The 18,812-nt window shown below is 58.4% G+C and overlaps 1 non-coding gene across 1 annotated transcript; it reads right to left on the reverse strand.

Annotated features, from left to right (window-relative positions):
* Window positions 1-18,401: 18,401 nt before the first annotated feature.
* LOC121280649 lies at window positions 18,402-18,541 on the reverse strand. The gene has a single exon (XR_005943677.1). It is a non-coding gene; the product is annotated as a U4 spliceosomal RNA (small nuclear RNA).
* Window positions 18,542-18,812: the final 271 nt, after the last annotated feature.

An 18,812-nucleotide genomic window follows, 5' to 3' on the forward strand; every position in this document is an offset into this window, starting at 1 on the left:
TGATTAAAGGGGTCAACAAAACACCCCAGTCCCCGCGGTGCCCACCGAGCACGGAAGGCCTCGAGAGTGCCAGCAGACACCGCGTGCTCCTTCTCCAGGGACATCCGGCAGCGAACGTAGCCACGGAAGAGGGACAAACAATCGGGCGGGACTCCCCCGTCAATCGCCCGCTGCCTGGACCTGTTAATGGCCAACTTGGCCAGGCCCAGGAGCAGGTTCACGAGGAGGTCCTCCTCCTTCCCGACCCCCTTCCGCACCGGGTGCCCATAGATCAGGAGCGTGGGGCTGAAGTGCAAACAAAACTTCAATAAAAGGTTTTTCAAATAACTAAAAAGGGAGTGCAGCCTACAACACCCTATGTATACATGGTCCACGGACTCCACAAGACCGCAAAAAGGGCACGTGTCCTGAGAGTCCGTGAACCTATGCATCCTCTTATTATAAGGGACTGCTGCATGCAACACCCTCCAACCCAGGTCCCCGATAGAAAGGGGGAGGACACCTCCGTAGAGGGCCTCCCATCGGGGGCCTCCGCCGCCGGACGGCAACAAGGCACGCCAGGGCGTGTCCGGTCGACGGACAAGGGCGAGAAAATGAAAGGTGTGCAGCAGCAGTCCGTACAAAAAGCCCCTCTTTGCTGTGCCAAAAGGCACAGAGGGCATGTCCCCGAGGCGGCTCATATTGCGGGGCACCAGCGCCCGAGGGAGGGTTCGGGGCTTGGGGCCAATGTGGAATTCCGTCCGAACAGGGGAACGCTCAGACGGAAGACCACCGCGCACCTGGGCCGCTTCAAGACCCAAAATAACGTCGGGTCCGAGCACGACCGTTCTCAGGTCTTGGATGGCATCGGCTGCGACCTGGACACTCACAGACGCGCGTCGCGCCAACTCCTGCGGGAGCATCCAGTCCAGTCCTCCGCCACCCAGCACGTCCCCGATCCTGGTCACCCCTGCGGCCACAGCCCTCCTCTCCGCCAACCACTGAAAAGGACTGAGGGGCGGATTCCTGAGCAGCGGCTCTCTGACGATAGCCGCTACTCCTGACGGGGGAGAGCTGCGTCGCGAGGCGACCACTTTCCAGACTTTGATCAGGTCCTGGTAAAAGACTGGCAACGCCTGCAAGGAGCCACCGAGGCCCAGCTGTTCTATAAACAGGAGCTGCAAGTCATAATTCAGGCCGTGCACCTGACGGAAGAAATACGTCATCAGGGCACACCATCTAGGAGGAGGCTCGACGTAGAGGTATCGCTGCAGGGTCTGAAGGCGGAAAGTCGCCACCTGTGTGCGTAGGCACACTAGCGCCTGACCACCCTCCCTAAGCGGGAGACTCAGAACCTCGGCAGCGACCCAGTGCAATCTTTTGTCCCAGAAGAAGTCGACTAACAATCTCTGGATTCTTGTGACAAAGTCCGGGGGAGGGGTCAAAGTGACCAGCCGATACCACAACATGGCGGCGATCAGCTGGTTTATGACCAGAACTCGACCTCGGTAAGATAGCACTCGGAGCAGTCCTGTCCAGCGCCGCAGGCGAGCGGTGACTTTCGTCTCCAGTTCCTGCCAGTTTGCCAGCCAGGATTCCTCAGCGGGGCAGAGATGGACCCCCAGGTAGAGGAGGCTGGTCCTGCTCCAGGTGAAAGGCCTGAGCTCCTCGGGTAGGGGATCCATCTGCCACTGACCGACCAGGAGTCCAGAACACTCACCCCAGTTGATCCTGGCAGAAGAAGCGGCAGAGTAGACCTCCTGGCACTCGCGCATCCTCCGCAGGTCAGCCGGGTCACTAAACATAAGGAGCACGTCATCGGCGTAAGCCGAAAGGACCACCCCGATGCCCGGCCCGCGCAGAACCAATCCCGACAACCTCCTCCGCAAGAGGTGCAGGAAAGGCTCCACGCAAATAGAATACAACTGGCCAGACAGGGGGCAGCCCTGACGTACCCCTCTCCCAAAGCGAAGGGGCGCCGTCAGGGACACGTTAACCTTCACTAGACACTCCGCGGCGGTGTACAGAAGTCGGATCCGGGCGACAAAATGCGTCCCGAACCCGAAAGCTCGCAGAGTTCCGAGTAAGTATTCGTGATCCACCCTGTCGAACGCCTTCTCCTGATCGAGAGACAGGAAGGCGCTCGACAGACCAGCCCTCTGGGAATGGTGGATGATGTCCCGGACCAGATGGATGTTATCATAAGTGGTTCGGTCCGGGACGGTGTAGGACTGGTCAGGGTGGATCATGTGGTCCAGCACGGTGCCGAGCCGAGAAGACATGGCTCGGGCGAAGATTTTGTAGTCCGTGCTGAGGAGGGAGACCGGGCGCCAGTTTTTAAGAAGGCGGAGATCCCCCTTCTTCGGCAGCAGGGCAATCACGGCCCTGCGCCACGAAAGGGGCATCTCCCCGGTAGCAATGCTCTCCCCCAGGACCCCCGCAAAGTCGCTCCCCAAGACGTCCCAGAACGCCCTGAAGAACTCCACGGTCAGCCCGTCTAGTCCCGGGGTTTTGCCCCTAGAAAGACCGTCGAGTGCGCCGGTCAGCTCCCCCAGACTTATAGGGGAGTCGAGCTTTCCGGCGCACTCCGGGCCGACCTGCGGCAGGTCCTCCCACAAAACTCTGCAAGCTTCCTCACTGGACGGATCCGGAGAGAAAAGGGCAGTGTAGTAATCTCGGGCAATGGCCCTGATGCCCTCCGGATCCGAGACAAGTGATCCGTCGTCGGCCAGCAGCGTAAAGAGCTGCTTACGGACCCCGTGCCTTTTTTCCAGTGAGTAGAAGAAGGGAGAGCCACGGTCCATCTCCTTAAGGAAACAGATCCGCGACCTCACGAACGCGCCCCGACACCCGACCAGTTGCAGGTCCCGCAGCGCGCCCTTCTTCTCATCGTACACCGACCGCAGGGCCGGGTCCGCGTCGGGCTGACGGAGACGTGCCTCCAGGTCGAGCACCTCCTTCTCCAACTCCTCGACCCTGGATTTGCGTCTCTTTGTCGACCCCTTCGCGTACTCTTGACAGAAAACTCGGACGTGAGCTTTGCCCACGTCCCACCATAGCCTCAAGGAGGGGAAGCCTCCCCGCTTCCTTCTCCAGCCGGCCCAGAAGCGACGGAACGAGTCCAGGAACCGCTGGTCTTCCAACAACAGGTTATTAAAATGCCAGTACGCGGACCCCGTCCGAGCGCAGAACGAAGTGAGCTCCGCCCACACCAGACGGTGGTCCGTGCACGGAACCTGCTGTATAGAAGCAGCCGGAAAGCAGGACACGTACGCCTTCGAAACGTAAAGGCGGTCGAGTCTGGACGCTCCGACTCCAGGTGACACAAATGTGAACACGCTGAAGTCAGGATGGAGATTTCGCCAGACGTCCATTAAGTCGAAGGACCTGACCAGGTCCCGCAACTTACTCACACCTCGCGTGCAGTGCGGGGTACCGTGACGGTCCCGGACCCCGAGGGTGCAATTGAAATCCCCCCCGAGGACGATGCACTCGCCAGCGTCGATGGAGCCGAGATGAGTGGACACTTCTTCAAAGAAGCTCGCTTGCTGCTGCGTGCCCAGGGGAGCGTACACATTCACAAAGTGAAGCACCGCCCCCCCCAGACGCACAGTCAGTTGCAGCAACCGGCCTGGCACTGGCTCCTTGACCCCCAAGATCTCCGGCTGAAAATGCGGGGCCAACAAGATAGCCACCCCGCCAGAATTGGAGGCTAGGTGACTCATGTAGACCCCCCCTCGCCACTCCAGGAGCCACGTGGCTTCGTCTCCCGGAACGGTATGGGTTTCTTGCAGGAAGCACAACACATACTTCCCGTCCCTGAGGACCGAGAAGTTCTGGAACCTGCGCTGTGCGGCCCTGCTGCCGCGGATGTTGAGGCTGGCTATAGTCGTCTTCATTGTCAAAGGTACATCAAATCTTCACCTTAAGTCATTAAAAAGAAGAAGAGGACTTTTTAGTCCTTCCTCTCCTTCAGGAGCCCAGCGAGAAACGTTTGGACCCTCCGCCGCGCGTTCCTATCCAACTCAGGAGACTTGAGAGCCTCGCGAGTGGACCAGAACACCAGCGGAAAAGAATGCCACCGGTCCAAGGCCAACTGAACCCTGTCTCGGCGACCGCGATGACTCGCCAAAAAGTCCCGGAGTTCCCTTGGGGGGATGAGGGGGGAGTCAGTGGAGGGCACCAGGGGATCCACCGCCTCGCTTGAGAGCGACTCAGCGTAATCTCCAGCGCTCACCACGGACACCCCGTCCTCCTCCAGGTCGTCGCCTCCAGCTTCCGACCCCTCCCCCGCATTGAGTACGGGGGCTGATTCGGAGCTGCCAGCTGGCCCCACCTGTACCTCGATCCCACCCCCAGGATCAAGGCCAGAGGGGTCCTCTCTGGTCTCCTCTAAACGTTTTGGGTCAGAGGGCAGCGGCAGTTCTGATGCCCGCTCTCCTCCCGGCACCGGGTCGTCCGGGGAGCTCAGGACAAGCTCCTGACCTAAAACTAGGACGCCCGGTGCTAAGGTTTGGGAGGGAGCGGGAAGGCCTTCCTTTTCGCCGCCACCCAATGACCCGTTAACATTTTTTAAATTTTGAAAGTTGCAGTCCCCCGATGAGCCAGAAGGTACCTCGGGGGTATCGAGGGTCTCTGAGTCGGGCACCACCTCAAGGGAGGTGCCTTCAGTGACCCCCGAGGGGCCCTGTTCAGGGTACTGCAGCAGGTTGACAGGGGTAACAGTGGTGGGAGTCGGTGCAGGGGTTTTGAGTTCCCCCAGAGGACAGGGTGAGATTTTACTTGGCGGAGACGCCACCACCTCTTCATCGGGGGAAGGGACACACCCAACTTCTTCAGTTTGGGCATCACCCACCTCCTCCTCCGAAGCGTGACGTCTCTTCCGGGTCAGGCTGGGGGCTAGGGAGACCTCCATTTCCGAGGCCCCCTCCTCCTTGTCCAGCCCTCCCGGACACTCCACCCTCTGGGTTTTGGGTGTCAGATACCCCGGCTCGGGGTCCCGCGTCTTTTCCCCGCCGGCCCCGGGAGCACGCGCAGAAACGACGCCGGGCCCAGCACTCGGCGCCTTAGCACCCACGGGCCCGGGAGCACACGTGGACACGACGCCGGGGCCAGATGATGTCTTTTCCCCCGAGCCGGTGCTTGCAGGTGTTTGGGGGTTTTGGGGCGTTTCAGGGGCCGCCTCCAGGTTGCGGGTCTTCCTCCGCGCCTTCTTACGGCGCGGGGGCTCTCCGCCCGCCTCATCGGCAGCCGAGATGGCAGTGGCCGCCGGCGTCGCTTCCCCTTGCGGGGAGGGAGATGGAGTGGTGGCGGGGGGAGGAGGGGCGGTGCCAGCCGTGGCCGCTTGGGTGGGGCTCGTGGCCTTGGAGACGGGGCAGTTCTTCCTCACGTGCCCCGCCTCCTTACAAGCATGGCACCGCACGCCCTCCATGGTCCAGAAGACCTGATAGGCGGTCCCCTCAAAATTGATAACGAAGGCCCCCTCCAGGCACTCCTCCCGGGCCAAGCGGACAAATACCTGGCGCCGGAAGGAGTACACATGGCGGAGGGCCGAGTCTTTGAGGCCGAGCGGGATTGGTGCAACCCCCGACCTGACCTCCCCCAATTTATTAAGGTGGGGGAGGAGGAGCTCACTGGATAGAATAGGCGGGACGTTCGAAATAATAATTCTCTGGGCGGTGGCCTCAAGGGGGTCCACCGCCAGAAAAGTCCCGCCCACAGTGAGTCCTTTTTGCAGGGCGAGGTGCACCGCCCGCTCGGACCTCAAGAAGAATATGGCCTTCCCATACATTTTAGAGGCTGCGACAATGGCTGAGGGGCCGACGACCCCAGCCATAGCCTTTACACAGGCCTCTATTGTCATTTCAGGGTGAGCATAGCTCTTTACCCCAAGGGCCCTGGTGAGGAGGCGGAAAGGTGACAGGGCAGCGGGAGCAGCTGGAGCCGCAGAAGCAACCACCCCCGCATGAGTTTTCTTTTTTTGAGGCCCTGCCACCGGTGACAAAACCACCTCCACATTAGCCCTCGAGGGCCCGGCCACAGGCGATGGTGAATTGGCCTTAGGGCCAGAGCCACGCCCACCCCGGGAAGGATTGGCCATTTTGTTTTTTTTCTTTTTATATTTTTTTTTTATATATAGGGAGGAAAGGGGGTGGGGGAGAGAGGTAGAAACAACCTCCCCTCTTTTAGGCAGGAGAGGAGAGGAGGGAGAGGAGTAAAAGACAGGGAGGCACAGGAGGGAAAGAGGTAAATGTCCTGGTGGGTGTCCTCGATGGTGGATGGACGGTGGGTGGGGGCCTGATGTTCTTCAGGCAGGGGGAGGCGATGTCTTCACCAGCTATTGCTGGCCTTACTGGGAAAAGGGCTGGGTTGGGGGGAGGGGTGGCAGAAAGATGGTTTCAGCACACACACACACCCTCCCTCTCTTCCTTCCCCAACTCCTCTGGCAGTCTTCTTGCCTCCCCCTACAAAAACACAGTCCTTAATTGCCCCCACCTTAAACAAAAATACACAGTTCAGACACCCACCTAGGATGTTGTTTTTTAACTCAGTCCTGGCCTCCTGGCCTTCCTGTCCTGTATCAACAGCAGCAAGTGTTCTCTTCTCTCCCTCTCTCTCCTTTGGCAGCACTGGAGGAGCAGCAGCAGAAGCAGCAGCAGCACACAGCAGAAGCAACAACCCCAAAGGCAGCAGCAGAAACAGTTGAAACACTGAGGAGCAGCAACACCAACACCTTCTCTCCTCAGTATCAGGAAACCAACTGAATCCACAATTACCTCCACGAGATCGTTAAGAAAATGAACTCTTGATACTCTTTCGAGTACAAACCTGTTTCCATCTGTTTCAGATGAAGTCACATTGTTCCATAGTTTGCCATTGTGAGATTTGAACTCTTGATAATCTTTTAAATGAAAACCAAATCAACAAAATTGGGATAAATCAGGCACAGCCCCTAATTCAGGTCAGCTGTAAAACCAAGAACAAAGTTTAAAGGAAACTTACAAACTTTAAATCAAAATGTGATTAAAGGGGTCAACAAAACACCCCAGTCCCCGCGGTGCCCACCGAGCACGGAAGGCCTCGAGAGTGCCAGCAGACACCGCGTGCTCCTTCTCCAGGGACATCCGGCAGCGAACGTAGCCGCGGAAGAGGGACAAACAATCGGGCGGGACTCCCCCGTCGATCGCCCGCTGCCTGGACCTGTTAATGGCCAACTTGGCCAGGCCCAGGAGCAGGTTCACGAGGCGGTCCTCCTCCTTCCCGACCCCCTTCCGCACCGGGTGCCCATAGATCAGGAGCGTGGGGCTGAAGTGCAAACAAAACATCAATAAAAGGTTTTTCAAATAACTAAAAAGGGAGTGCAGCCTACAACACCCTATGTATACATGGTCCACGGACTCCCCAAGACCGCAAAAAGGGCATGTGTCCTGAAAGTCCGTGAACCAATGCATCCTCTTATTATAAGGGACAGCTGCATGCAACACCCTCCAACCCAGGTCCCCGATAGAAAGGGGGAGGACACCTCCGTAGAGGGCCTCCCATCGAGGGCCTCTGCCGCCGGACGGCAACAAGGCACGCCAGGGCGTGTCCGGTCGACGGACAAGGGCGAGAAAATGGAAGGTGTGCAGCAGCAGTCCATACAAAAAGCCCCTCTTTGCTGTGCCAAAAGGCACAGAGGGCATGTCCCCGAGGCGGCTCATATTGCGGGGCACCAGCACCCGAGGGAGGGTTCGGGGCTTGGGGCCAATGTGGAATTCCGTCCGAACAGGGGAACGCTCAGACGGAAGACCACCGCGCACCTGGGCCACCTCAAGACCCAAAATAACGTCGGGTCCGAGCACGACCGTTCTCAGGTCTTGGATGGCATCGGCTGCGACCTGGACACTCACAGACGCGCGTCGCGCCAACTCCTGCGGGAGCATCCAGCCCAGTCCTCCGCCACACAGCACGTCCCCGATCCTGGTCACCCCTGCGGCCACAGCCCTCCTCTCCGCCAACCACTGAAAAGGACGGAGGGGCGGATTCCTGAGCAGCGGCTCTCTGACGATAGCCGCTACTCCTGACGGGGGAGAACTGCGTCACGAGGCGACCACTTTCCAGACTTTGATCAGGTCCTGGTAAAAGACGGGCAACGCCTGCAAGGAGCCACCGAGGCCCAGCTGTTCTATAAACAGGAGCTGCACGTCATAATTCAGGCCGTGCACCTGACGGAAGAAATACGTCATCAGGGCACACCATCTAGGAGGAGGCTCAACGTAGAGGTATCGCTGCAGGGTCTGAAGGCGGAAAGTCGCCACCTGTGTGCGTAGGCACACTAGCGCCTGACCACCCTCCCTAAGCGGGAGACTCAGAACCTCGGCAGCGACCCAGTGCAATCTTTTGTCCCAGAAGAAGTCGACTAACAATCTCTGGATTCTTGTGACAAAGTCCGGGGGAGGGGTCAAAGTGACCAGCCGATACCACAACATGGCGGCGATCAGCTGGTTTATGACCAGAACTCGACCCCGGTAAGATAGCACTCGGAGCAGTCCTGTCCAGCGCCGCAGGCGAGCGGTGACTTTCGTCTCCAGTTCCTGCCAGTTTGCCGGCCAGGATTCCTCAGCGGGGCAGAGATGGACCCCCAGGTAGAGGAGGCTGGTCCTGCTCCAGGTGAAAGGCCTGAGCTCCTCGGGTAGGGGATCCATCTGCCACTGACCGACCAGGAGTCCAGAACACTTACCCCAGTTGATCCTGGCAGAAGAAGCGGCAGAGTAGACCTCCTGGCACTCGCGCATCCTCCGCAGGTCAGCCGGGTCACTAAACATAAGGAGCACGTCATCGGCGTAAGCCGAAAGGACCACCCCGATGCCCGGCCCGCGCAGAACCAATCCCGACAACCTCCTCCGCAAGAGGCGCAGGAAAGGCTCCACGCAAATAGAATACAACTGGCCAGACAGGGGGCAGCCCTGACGTACCCCTCTCCCAAAGCGAAGGGGCGCCGTCAGGGACCCGTTAACCTTCACTAGACACTCCGCGGCAGTGTACAGAAGTCGGATCCGGGCGACAAAATGCGTCCCGAACCCGAAAGCTCGCAGAGTTCCGAGTAAGTATTCGTGATCCACCCTGTCGAACGCCTTCTCCTGATCGAGAGACAGGAAGGCGCTCGACAGACCAGCCCTCTGGGAATGGTGGATGATGTCCCGGACCAGATGGATGTTATCATAAGTGGTTCGGTCCGGGACGGTGTAGGACTGGTCAGGGTGGATCATGTGGTCCAGCACGGTGCCGAGCCGAGAAGACATGGCTCGGGCGAAGATTTTGTAGTCCGTGCTGAGGAGGGAGACCGGGCGTCAGTTTTGAAGAAGGCGGAGATCCCCCTTCTTCGGTAGCAGGGCAATCACGGCCCTGCACCACGAAAGGGGCATCTCCCCGGTAGCAATGCTCTCCCCCAGGACCCCCGCGAAGTCGCTCCCCAAGACGTCCCAGAAAGCCCTGAAGAACTCCACGGTCAGCCCGTCTAGTCCCGGGGTTTTGCCCCTAGAAAGACCGTCGAGTGCGCCGGTCAGCTCCCCCAGACTTATAGGGGTACCTGCGCTGTGCGGCCCTGCTGCCGCGGATGTTGAGGCTGGCTATAGTCGTCTTCATTGTCAAAGGTACATCAAATCTTCACCTTAAGTCATTAAAAAGAAGAAGAGGACTTTTTAGTCCTTCCTCTCCTTCAGGAGCCCAGCGAGAAACGTTTGGACCCTCCGCCGCGCGTTCCTATCCAACTCAGGAGACTTGAGAGCCTCGCGAGTGGACCAGAACACCAGCGGAAAAGAATGCCACCGGTCCAAGGCCAACTGAACCCTGTCTCGGCGACCGCGATGACTCGCCAAAAAGTCCCGGAGTTCCCTTGGGGGGATGAGGGGGGAGTCAGTGGAGGGCACCAGGGGATCCACCGCCTCGCTTGAGAGCGACTCAGCGTAATCTCCAGCGCTCACCACGGACACCCCGTCCTCCTCCAGGTCGTCGCCTCCAGCTTCCGACCCCTCCCCCGCATTGAGTACGGGGGCTGATTCGGAGCTGCCAGCTGGCCCCACCTGTACCTCGATCCCACCCCCAGGATCAAGGCCAGAGGGGTCCTCTCTGGTCTCCTCTAAACGTTTTGGGTCAGAGGGCAGCGGCAGTTCTGATGCCCGCTCTCCTCCCGGCACCGGGTCGTCCGGGGAGCTCAGGACAAGCTCCTGACCTAAAACTAGGACGCCCGGTGCTAAGGTTTGGGAGGGAGCGGGAAGGCCTTCCTTTTCGCCGCCACCCAATGACCCGTTGACATTTTTTAAATTTTGAAAGTTGCAGTCCCCCGATGAGCCAGAAGGTACCTCGGGGGTATCGAGGGTCTCTGAGTCGGGCACCACCTCAAGGGAGGTGCCTTCAGTGACCCCCGAGGGGCCCTGTTCAGGGTACTGCAGCAGGTTGACAGGGGTAACAGTGGTGGGAGTCGGTGCAGGGGTTTTGAGTTCCCCCAGAGGACAGGGTGAGATTTTACTTGGCGGAGACGCCACCACCTCTTCATCGGGGGAAGGGACACACCCAACTTCTTCAGTTTGGGCATCACCCACCTCCTCCTCCGAAGCGTGACGTCTCTTCCGGGTCAGGCTGGGGGCTAGGGAGACCTCCATTTCCGAGGCCCCCTCCTCCTTGTCCAGCCCTCCCGGACACTCCACCCTCTGGGTTTTGGGTGTCAGATACCCCGGCTCGGGGTCCCGCGTCTTTTCCCCGCCGGCCCCGGGAGCACGCGCAGAAACGACGCCGGGCCCAGCACTCGGCGCCTTAGCACCCACGGGCCCGGGAGCACACGTGGACACGACGCCGGGGCCAGATGATGTCTTTTCCCCCGAGCCGGTGCTTGCAGGTGTTTGGGGGTTTTGGGGCGTTTCAGGGGCCGCCTCCAGGTTGCGGGTCTTCCTCCGCGCCTTCTTACGGCGCGGGGGCTCTCCGCCCGCCTCATCGGCAGCCGAGATGGCAGTGGCCGCCGGCGTCGCTTCCCCTTGCGGGGAGGGAGATGGAGTGGTGGCGGGGGGAGGAGGGGCGGTGCCAGCCGTGGCCGCTTGGGTGGGGCTCGTGGCCTTGGAGACGGGGCAGTTCTTCCTCACGTGCCCCGCCTCCTTACAAGCATGGCACCGCACGCCCTCCATGGTCCAGAAGACCTGATAGGCGGTCCCCTCAAAATTGATAACGAAGGCCCCCTCCAGGCACTCCTCCCGGGCCAAGCGGACAAATACCTGGCGCCGGAAGGAGTACACATGGCGGAGGGCCGAGTCTTTGAGGCCGAGCGGGATTGGTGCAACCCCCGACCTGACCTCCCCCAATTTATTAAGGTGGGGGAGGAGGAGCTCACTGGATAGAATAGGCGGGACGTTCGAAATAATAATTCTCTGGGCGGTGGCCTCAAGGGGGTCCACCGCCAGAAAAGTCCCGCCCACAGTGAGTCCTTTTTGCAGGGCGAGGTGCACCGCCCGCTCGGACCTCAAGAAGAATATGGCCTTCCCATACATTTTAGAGGCTGCGACAATGGCTGAGGGGCCGACGACCCCAGCCATAGCCTTTACACAGGCCTCTATTGTCATTTCAGGGTGAGCATAGCTCTTTACCCCAAGGGCCCTGGTGAGGAGGCGGAAAGGTGACAGGGCAGCGGGAGCAGCTGGAGCCGCAGAAGCAACCACCCCCGCATGAGTTTTCTTTTTTTGAGGCCCTGCCACCGGTGACAAAACCACCTCCACATTAGCCCTCGAGGGCCCGGCCACAGGCGATGGTGAATTGGCCTTAGGGCCAGAGCCACGCCCACCCCGGGAAGGATTGGCCATTTTGTTTTTTTTCTTTTTATATTTTTTTTTTATATATAGGGAGGAAAGGGGGTGGGGGAGAGAGGTAGAAACAACCTCCCCTCTTTTAGGCAGGAGAGGAGAGGAGGGAGAGGAGTAAAAGACAGGGAGGCACAGGAGGGAAAGAGGTAAATGTCCTGGTGGGTGTCCTCGATGGTGGATGGACGGTGGGTGGGGGCCTGATGTTCTTCAGGCAGGGGGAGGCGATGTCTTCACCAGCTATTGCTGGCCTTACTGGGAAAAGGGCTGGGTTGGGGGGAGGGGTGGCAGAAAGATGGTTTCAGCACACACACACACCCTCCCTCTCTTCCTTCCCCAACTCCTCTGGCAGTCTTCTTGCCTCCCCCTACAAAAACACAGTCCTTAATTGCCCCCACCTTAAACAAAAATACACAGTTCAGACACCCACCTAGGATGTTGTTTTTTAACTCAGTCCTGGCCTCCTGGCCTTCCTGTCCTGTATCAACAGCAGCAAGTGTTCTCTTCTCTCCCTCTCTCTCCTTTGGCAGCACTGGAGGAGCAGCAGCAGAAGCAGCAGCAGCACACAGCAGAAGCAACAACCCCAAAGGCAGCAGCAGAAACAGTTGAAACACTGAGGAGCAGCAACACCAACACCTTCTCTCCTCAGTATCAGGAAACCAACTGAATCCACAATTACCTCCACGAGATCGTTAAGAAAATGAACTCTTGATACTCTTTCGAGTACAAACCTGTTTCCATCTGTTTCAGATGAAGTCACATTGTTCCATAGTTTGCCATTGTGAGATTTGAACTCTTGATAATCTTTTAAATGAAAACCAAATCAACAAAATTGGGATAAATCAGGCACAGCCCCTAATTCAGGTCAGCTGTAAAACCAAGAACAAAGTTTAAAGGAAACTTACAAACTTTAAATCAAAATGTGATTAAAGGGGTCAACAAAACACCCCAGTCCCCGCGGTGCCCACCGAGCACGGAAGGCCTCGAGAGTGCCAGCAGACACCGCGTGCTCCTTCTCCAGGGACATCCGGCAGCGAACGTAGCCGCGGAAGAGGGACAAACAATCGGGCGGGACTCCCCCGTCGATCGCCCGCTGCCTGGACCTGTTAATGGCCAACTTGGCCAGGCCCAGGAGCAGGTTCACGAGGCGGTCCTCCTCCTTCCCGACCCCCTTCCGCACCGGGTGCCCATAGATCAGGAGCGTGGGGCTGAAGTGCAAACAAAACATCAATAAAAGGTTTTTCAAATAACTAAAAAGGGAGTGCAGCCTACAACACCCTATGTATACATGGTCCACGGACTCCCCAAGACCGCAAAAAGGGCATGTGTCCTGAAAGTCCGTGAACCAATGCATCCTCTTATTATAAGGGACAGCTGCATGCAACACCCTCCAACCCAGGTCCCCGATAGAAAGGGGGAGGACACCTCCGTAGAGGGCCTCCCATCGAGGGCCTCTGCCGCCGGACGGCAACAAGGCACGCCAGGGCGTGTCCGGTCGACGGACAAGGGCGAGAAAATGGAAGGTGTGCAGCAGCAGTCCATACAAAAAGCCCCTCTTTGCTGTGCCAAAAGGCACAGAGGGCATGTCCCCGAGGCGGCTCATATTGCGGGGCACCAGCACCCGAGGGAGGGTTCGGGGCTTGGGGCCAATGTGGAATTCCGTCCGAACAGGGGAACGCTCAGACGGAAGACCACCGCGCACCTGGGCCACCTCAAGACCCAAAATAACGTCGGGTCCGAGCACGACCGTTCTCAGGTCTTGGATGGCATCGGCTGCGACCTGGACACTCACAGACGCGCGTCGCGCCAACTCCTGCGGGAGCATCCAGCCCAGTCCTCCGCCACACAGCACGTCCCCGATCCTGGTCACCCCTGCGGCCACAGCCCTCCTCTCCGCCAACCACTGAAAAGGACGGAGGGGCGGATTCCTGAGCAGCGGCTCTCTGACGATAGCCGCTACTCCTGACGGGGGAGAACTGCGTCACGAGGCGACCACTTTCCAGACTTTGATCAGGTCCTGGTAAAAGACGGGCAACGCCTGCAAGGAGCCACCGAGGCCCAGCTGTTCTATAAACAGGAGCTGCACGTCATAATTCAGGCCGTGCACCTGACGGAAGAAATACGTCATCAGGGCACACCATCTAGGAGGAGGCTCAACGTAGAGGTATCGCTGCAGGGTCTGAAGGCGGAAAGTCGCCACCTGTGTGCGTAGGCACACTAGCGCCTGACCACCCTCCCTAAGCGGGAGACTCAGAACCTCGGCAGCGACCCAGTGCAATCTTTTGTCCCAGAAGAAGTCGACTAACAATCTCTGGATTCTTGTGACAAAGTCCGGGGGAGGGGTCAAAGTGACCAGCCGATACCACAACATGGCGGCGATCAGCTGGTTTATGACCAGAACTCGACCCCGGTAAGATAGCACTCGGAGCAGTCCTGTCCAGCGCCGCAGGCGAGCGGTGACTTTCGTCTCCAGTTCCTGCCAGTTTGCCGGCCAGGATTCCTCAGCGGGGCAGAGATGGACCCCCAGGTAGAGGAGGCTGGTCCTGCTCCAGGTGAAAGGCCTGAGCTCCTCGGGTAGGGGATCCATCTGCCACTGACCGACCAGGAGTCCAGAACACTTACCCCAGTTGATCCTGGCAGAAGAAGCGGCAGAGTAGACCTCCTGGCACTCGCGCATCCTCCGCAGGTCAGCCGGGTCACTAAACATAAGGAGCACGTCATCGGCGTAAGCCGAAAGGACCACCCCGATGCCCGGCCCGCGCAGAACCAATCCCGACAACCTCCTCCGCAAGAGGCGCAGGAAAGGCTCCACGCAAATAGAATACAACTGGCCAGACAGGGGGCAGCCCTGACGTACCCCTCTCCCAAAGCGAAGGGGCGCCGTCAGGGACCCGTTAACCTTCACTAGACACTCCGCGGCAGTGTACAGAAGTCGGATCCGGGCGACAAAATGCGTCCCGAACCCGAAAGCTCGCAGAGTTCCGAGTAAGTATTCGTGATCCACCCTGTCGAACGCCTTCTCCTGATCGAGAGACAGGAAGGCGCTCGACAGACCAGCCCTCTGGGAATGGTGGATGATGTCCCGGACCAGATGGATGTTATCATAAGTGGTTCGGTCCGGGACGGTGTAGGACTGGTCAGGGTGGATCATGTGGTCCAGCACGGTGCCGAGCCGAGAAGACATGGCTCGGGCGAAGATTTTGTAGTCCGTGCTGAGGAGGGAGACCGGGCGTCAGTTTTGAAGAAGGCGGAGATCCCCCTTCTTCGGTAGCAGGGCAATCACGGCCCTGCACCACGAAAGGGGCATCTCCCCGGTAGCAATGCTCTCCCCCAGGACCCCCGCGAAGTCGCTCCCCAAGACGTCCCAGAAAGCCCTGAAGAACTCCACGGTCAGCCCGTCTAGTCCCGGGGTTTTGCCCCTAGAAAGACCGTCGAGTGCGCCGGTCAGCTCCCCCAGACTTATAGGGGTACCTGCGCTGTGCGGCCCTGCTGCCGCGGATGTTGAGGCTGGCTATAGTCGTCTTCATTGTCAAAGGTACATCAAATCTTCACCTTAAGTCATTAAAAAGAAGAAGAGGACTTTTTAGTCCTTCCTCTCCTTCAGGAGCCCAGCGAGAAACGTTTGGACCCTCCGCCGCGCGTTCCTATCCAACTCAGGAGACTTGAGAGCCTCGCGAGTGGACCAGAACACCAGCGGAAAAGAATGCCACCGGTCCAAGGCCAACTGAACCCTGTCTCGGCGACCGCGATGTCTCGCCAAAAAGTCCCGGAGTTCCCTTGGGGGGATGAGGGGGGAGTCAGTGGAGGGCACCAGGGGATCCACCGCCTCGCTTGAGAGCGACTCAGCGTAATCTCCAGCGCTCACCACGGACACCCCGTCCTCCTCCAGGTCGTCGCCTCCAGCTTCCGACCCCTCCCCCGCATTGAGTACGGGGGCTGATTCGGAGCTGCCAGCTGGCCCCACCTGTACCTCGATCCCACCCCCAGGATCAAGGCCAGAGGGGTCCTCTCTGGTCTCCTCTAAACGTTTTGGGTCAGAGGGCAGCGGCAGTTCTGATGCCCGCTCTCCTCCCGGCACCGGGTCGTCCGGGGAGCTCAGGACAAGCTCCTGACCTAAAACTAGGACGCCCGGTGCTAAGGTTTGGGAGGGAGCGGGAAGGCCTTCCTTTTCGCCGCCACCCAATGACCCGTTGACATTTTTTAAATTTTGAAAGTTGCAGTCCCCCGATGAGCCAGAAGGTACCTCGGGGGTATCGAGGGTCTCTGAGTCGGGCACCACCTCAAGGGAGGTGCCTTCAGTGACCCCCGAGGGGCCCTGTTCAGGGTACTGCAGCAGGTTGACAGGGGTAACAGTGGTGGGAGTCGGTGCAGGGGTTTTGAGTTCCCCCAGAGGACAGGGTGAGATTTTACTTGGCGGAGACGCCACCACCTCTTCATCGGGGGAAGGGACACACCCAACTTCTTCAGTTTGCGCATCACCCACCTCCTCCTCCGAAGCGTGACGTCTCTTCCGGGTCAGGCTGGGGGCTAGGGAGACCTCCATTTCCGAGGCCCCCTCCTCCTTGTCCAGCCCTCCCGGACACTCCACCCTCTGGGTTTTGGGTGTTAGGTACCCCGGCTCGGGGTCCCGCATCCCTTCCCCGCCGGCCCCGGGAGCACGCGCAGGGACGACGCCGGGCCCAGCACTCGGCGCTTTAGCACCCACGGGCCCGGGAGCACACGCGGACACGACGCCGGGGCCGGATGTTGTCTTTTCCCCCGAGCCGGTGCTTGCAGGTGTTTGGGGGTTTTGGGGCGTTTCAGGGGCCGCCTCCAGGTTGCGGGTCTTCCTCTGCGCCTTCTTACGGCGTGGGGGCTCTCCCCCCGCCTCACCGGCAGCCGAGATGGCAGTGGCCGCCGGCGTCGCTTCCCCTTGCGGGGAGGGAGATGGAGTGGTGGCGGGGGGAGGAGGGGCGGTGCCAGCCGTGGCCGCTTGGGTGGGGCTCGTAGCCTTGGAGGCGGGGCAGTTCTTCCTCACGTGCCCCGCCTCCTTACAAGCATGGCACCGCACGCCCTCCACGGTCCAGAAGACCCGATAGGCGGTCCCCTCAAAATTGATAACGAAGGCCCCCTCCAGGCACTCCTCCTGGGCCAAGCGGACAAATACTTGGCGCCGGAAGGAGTACACATGGCGGAGGGCCGAGTCTTTGAGGCCGAGCGGGATTGGTGCAACCCCCGACCTGACCTCCCCCAATTTATTAAGGTGGGGGAGGAGGAGCTCACTGGATAGAAAAGGCGGGATGTTCGAAATAATAATTCTCTGGGCGGTGGCCTCAAGGGGGTCCACGGCCAGAAAAGTCCCGCCCACAGTGAGTCCTTTTTGCAGGGCGAGGTGCACCGCCTGCTCGGACCTCAAGAAGAATATGGCCTTCCCATACATTTTAGAGGCCGCGACAATGGCTGAGGGGCCGACGACCCCAGCCATAGCCTTTACGCAGGCCTCTATTGTCATTTCAGGGTGAGCATAGCTCTTTACCCCAAGGGCCCTGGTCAGGAGGCGGAAAGGTGACAGGGCAGCGGGAGCAGCTGGAGCCGCAGAAGCAACCACCCCCGCATAAGTTTTCTTTTTCTGAGGCCCTGCCACCGGTGACAAAACCGCCTCCACATTAGCCCTCGAGGGCCCGGCCACAGGCGATGGTGAATTGGCCTTAGGGCCAGAGCCACGCCCACCCCGGGAAGGATTGGCCATTTTGTTTTTTTCTTTTTATATTTTTTTTTTAGAAATATAGGGAGGAAAGGGTGTGGGGGAGAGAGGTAGAAACAACCTCCCCTCTTTTAGGCAGGAGAGGAGAGGAGGGAGAGGAGTAAAAGACAGGGAGGCACAGGAGGGAAAGAGGTAAATGTCCTGGTGGGTGTCCTCGATGGTGGATGGACGGTGGGTGGGGGCCTGATGTTCTTCAGGCAGGGGGAGGCGATGTCTTCACCAGCTATTGCTGGCCTTACTGGGAAAAGGGCTGGGTTGGGGGGAGGGGTGGCAGAAAGATGGTTTCAGCACACACACACACCCTCCCTCTCTTCCTTCCCCAACTCCTCTGGCAGTCTTCTTGCCTCCCCCTACAAAAACACAGTCCTTAATTGCCCCCACCTTAAACAAAAATACACAGTTCAGACACCCACCTAGGATGTTGTTTTTTAACTCAGTCCTGGCCTCCTGGCCTTCCTGTCCTGTAGCAACAGTAGCAACTGTTCTCTTCTCTCCCTCTCTCTCCTTTGGCAGCACTGGAGGAGCAGCAGCAAAAGCAGCAGCAGCACACAGCAGAAGCAACAACCCCAAAGGCAGCAGCAGAAACAGTTGAAACACTGAGGAGCAGCAACACCAACACCACACACCTTCTCTCCTCAGTACCAGGAAACCAACTGAATCCACAATTACCTCCACGAGATCGTTAAGAAGATGAACTCTTGATACTCTTTTTTTTTTGGGTAAACCTGTTTCCATCTGCTTCAGATGAAGTTACATTGTTTCATAGTTTGCCATTGTGAGATTTGAACTCTTGATCTGGGGGTTACAAACCCAGTACCATAACCACTTGGCTATTTAGGTCAAGCTCTGCTTTTCAGTCTCCGAAGAGACTATCAAAAATTGCTAATGGCAACTTTGTTACAAGTCACCATAGCGGGGTATTGGGAAATGTTTTCAATAAGCAATAATTACGCCTCAGTTAAACCTCTGGCTACAATACTGCCACTATGGTAACGACACAGAAGACAACATTAATTGGATGGTATCGTTTCTGCTTGTGGTAGGATTGTGGAACTAGAAGTAGTTGATTTTTTTTTGCAAAAATATACTTTATTCATAAATCTTCAAAAACATTTCGAACATTTTAAATCACCATTACAAAAATACAAACAGGTTCAACTTTTACAAACTGAAACACAAGGTGTATCAGAAAAAACAATGAATATTTCAATCATTGGCAGACATACATTTTAATCTGTACAGCCTGAGGGGCTCTTTACAGTTCCCAG

Source organism: Carcharodon carcharias, chromosome 7 (assembly GCF_017639515.1).
Source record: "Carcharodon carcharias isolate sCarCar2 chromosome 7, sCarCar2.pri, whole genome shotgun sequence".
Taxonomy (NCBI): Eukaryota; Metazoa; Chordata; class Chondrichthyes; order Lamniformes; family Lamnidae; genus Carcharodon; species Carcharodon carcharias.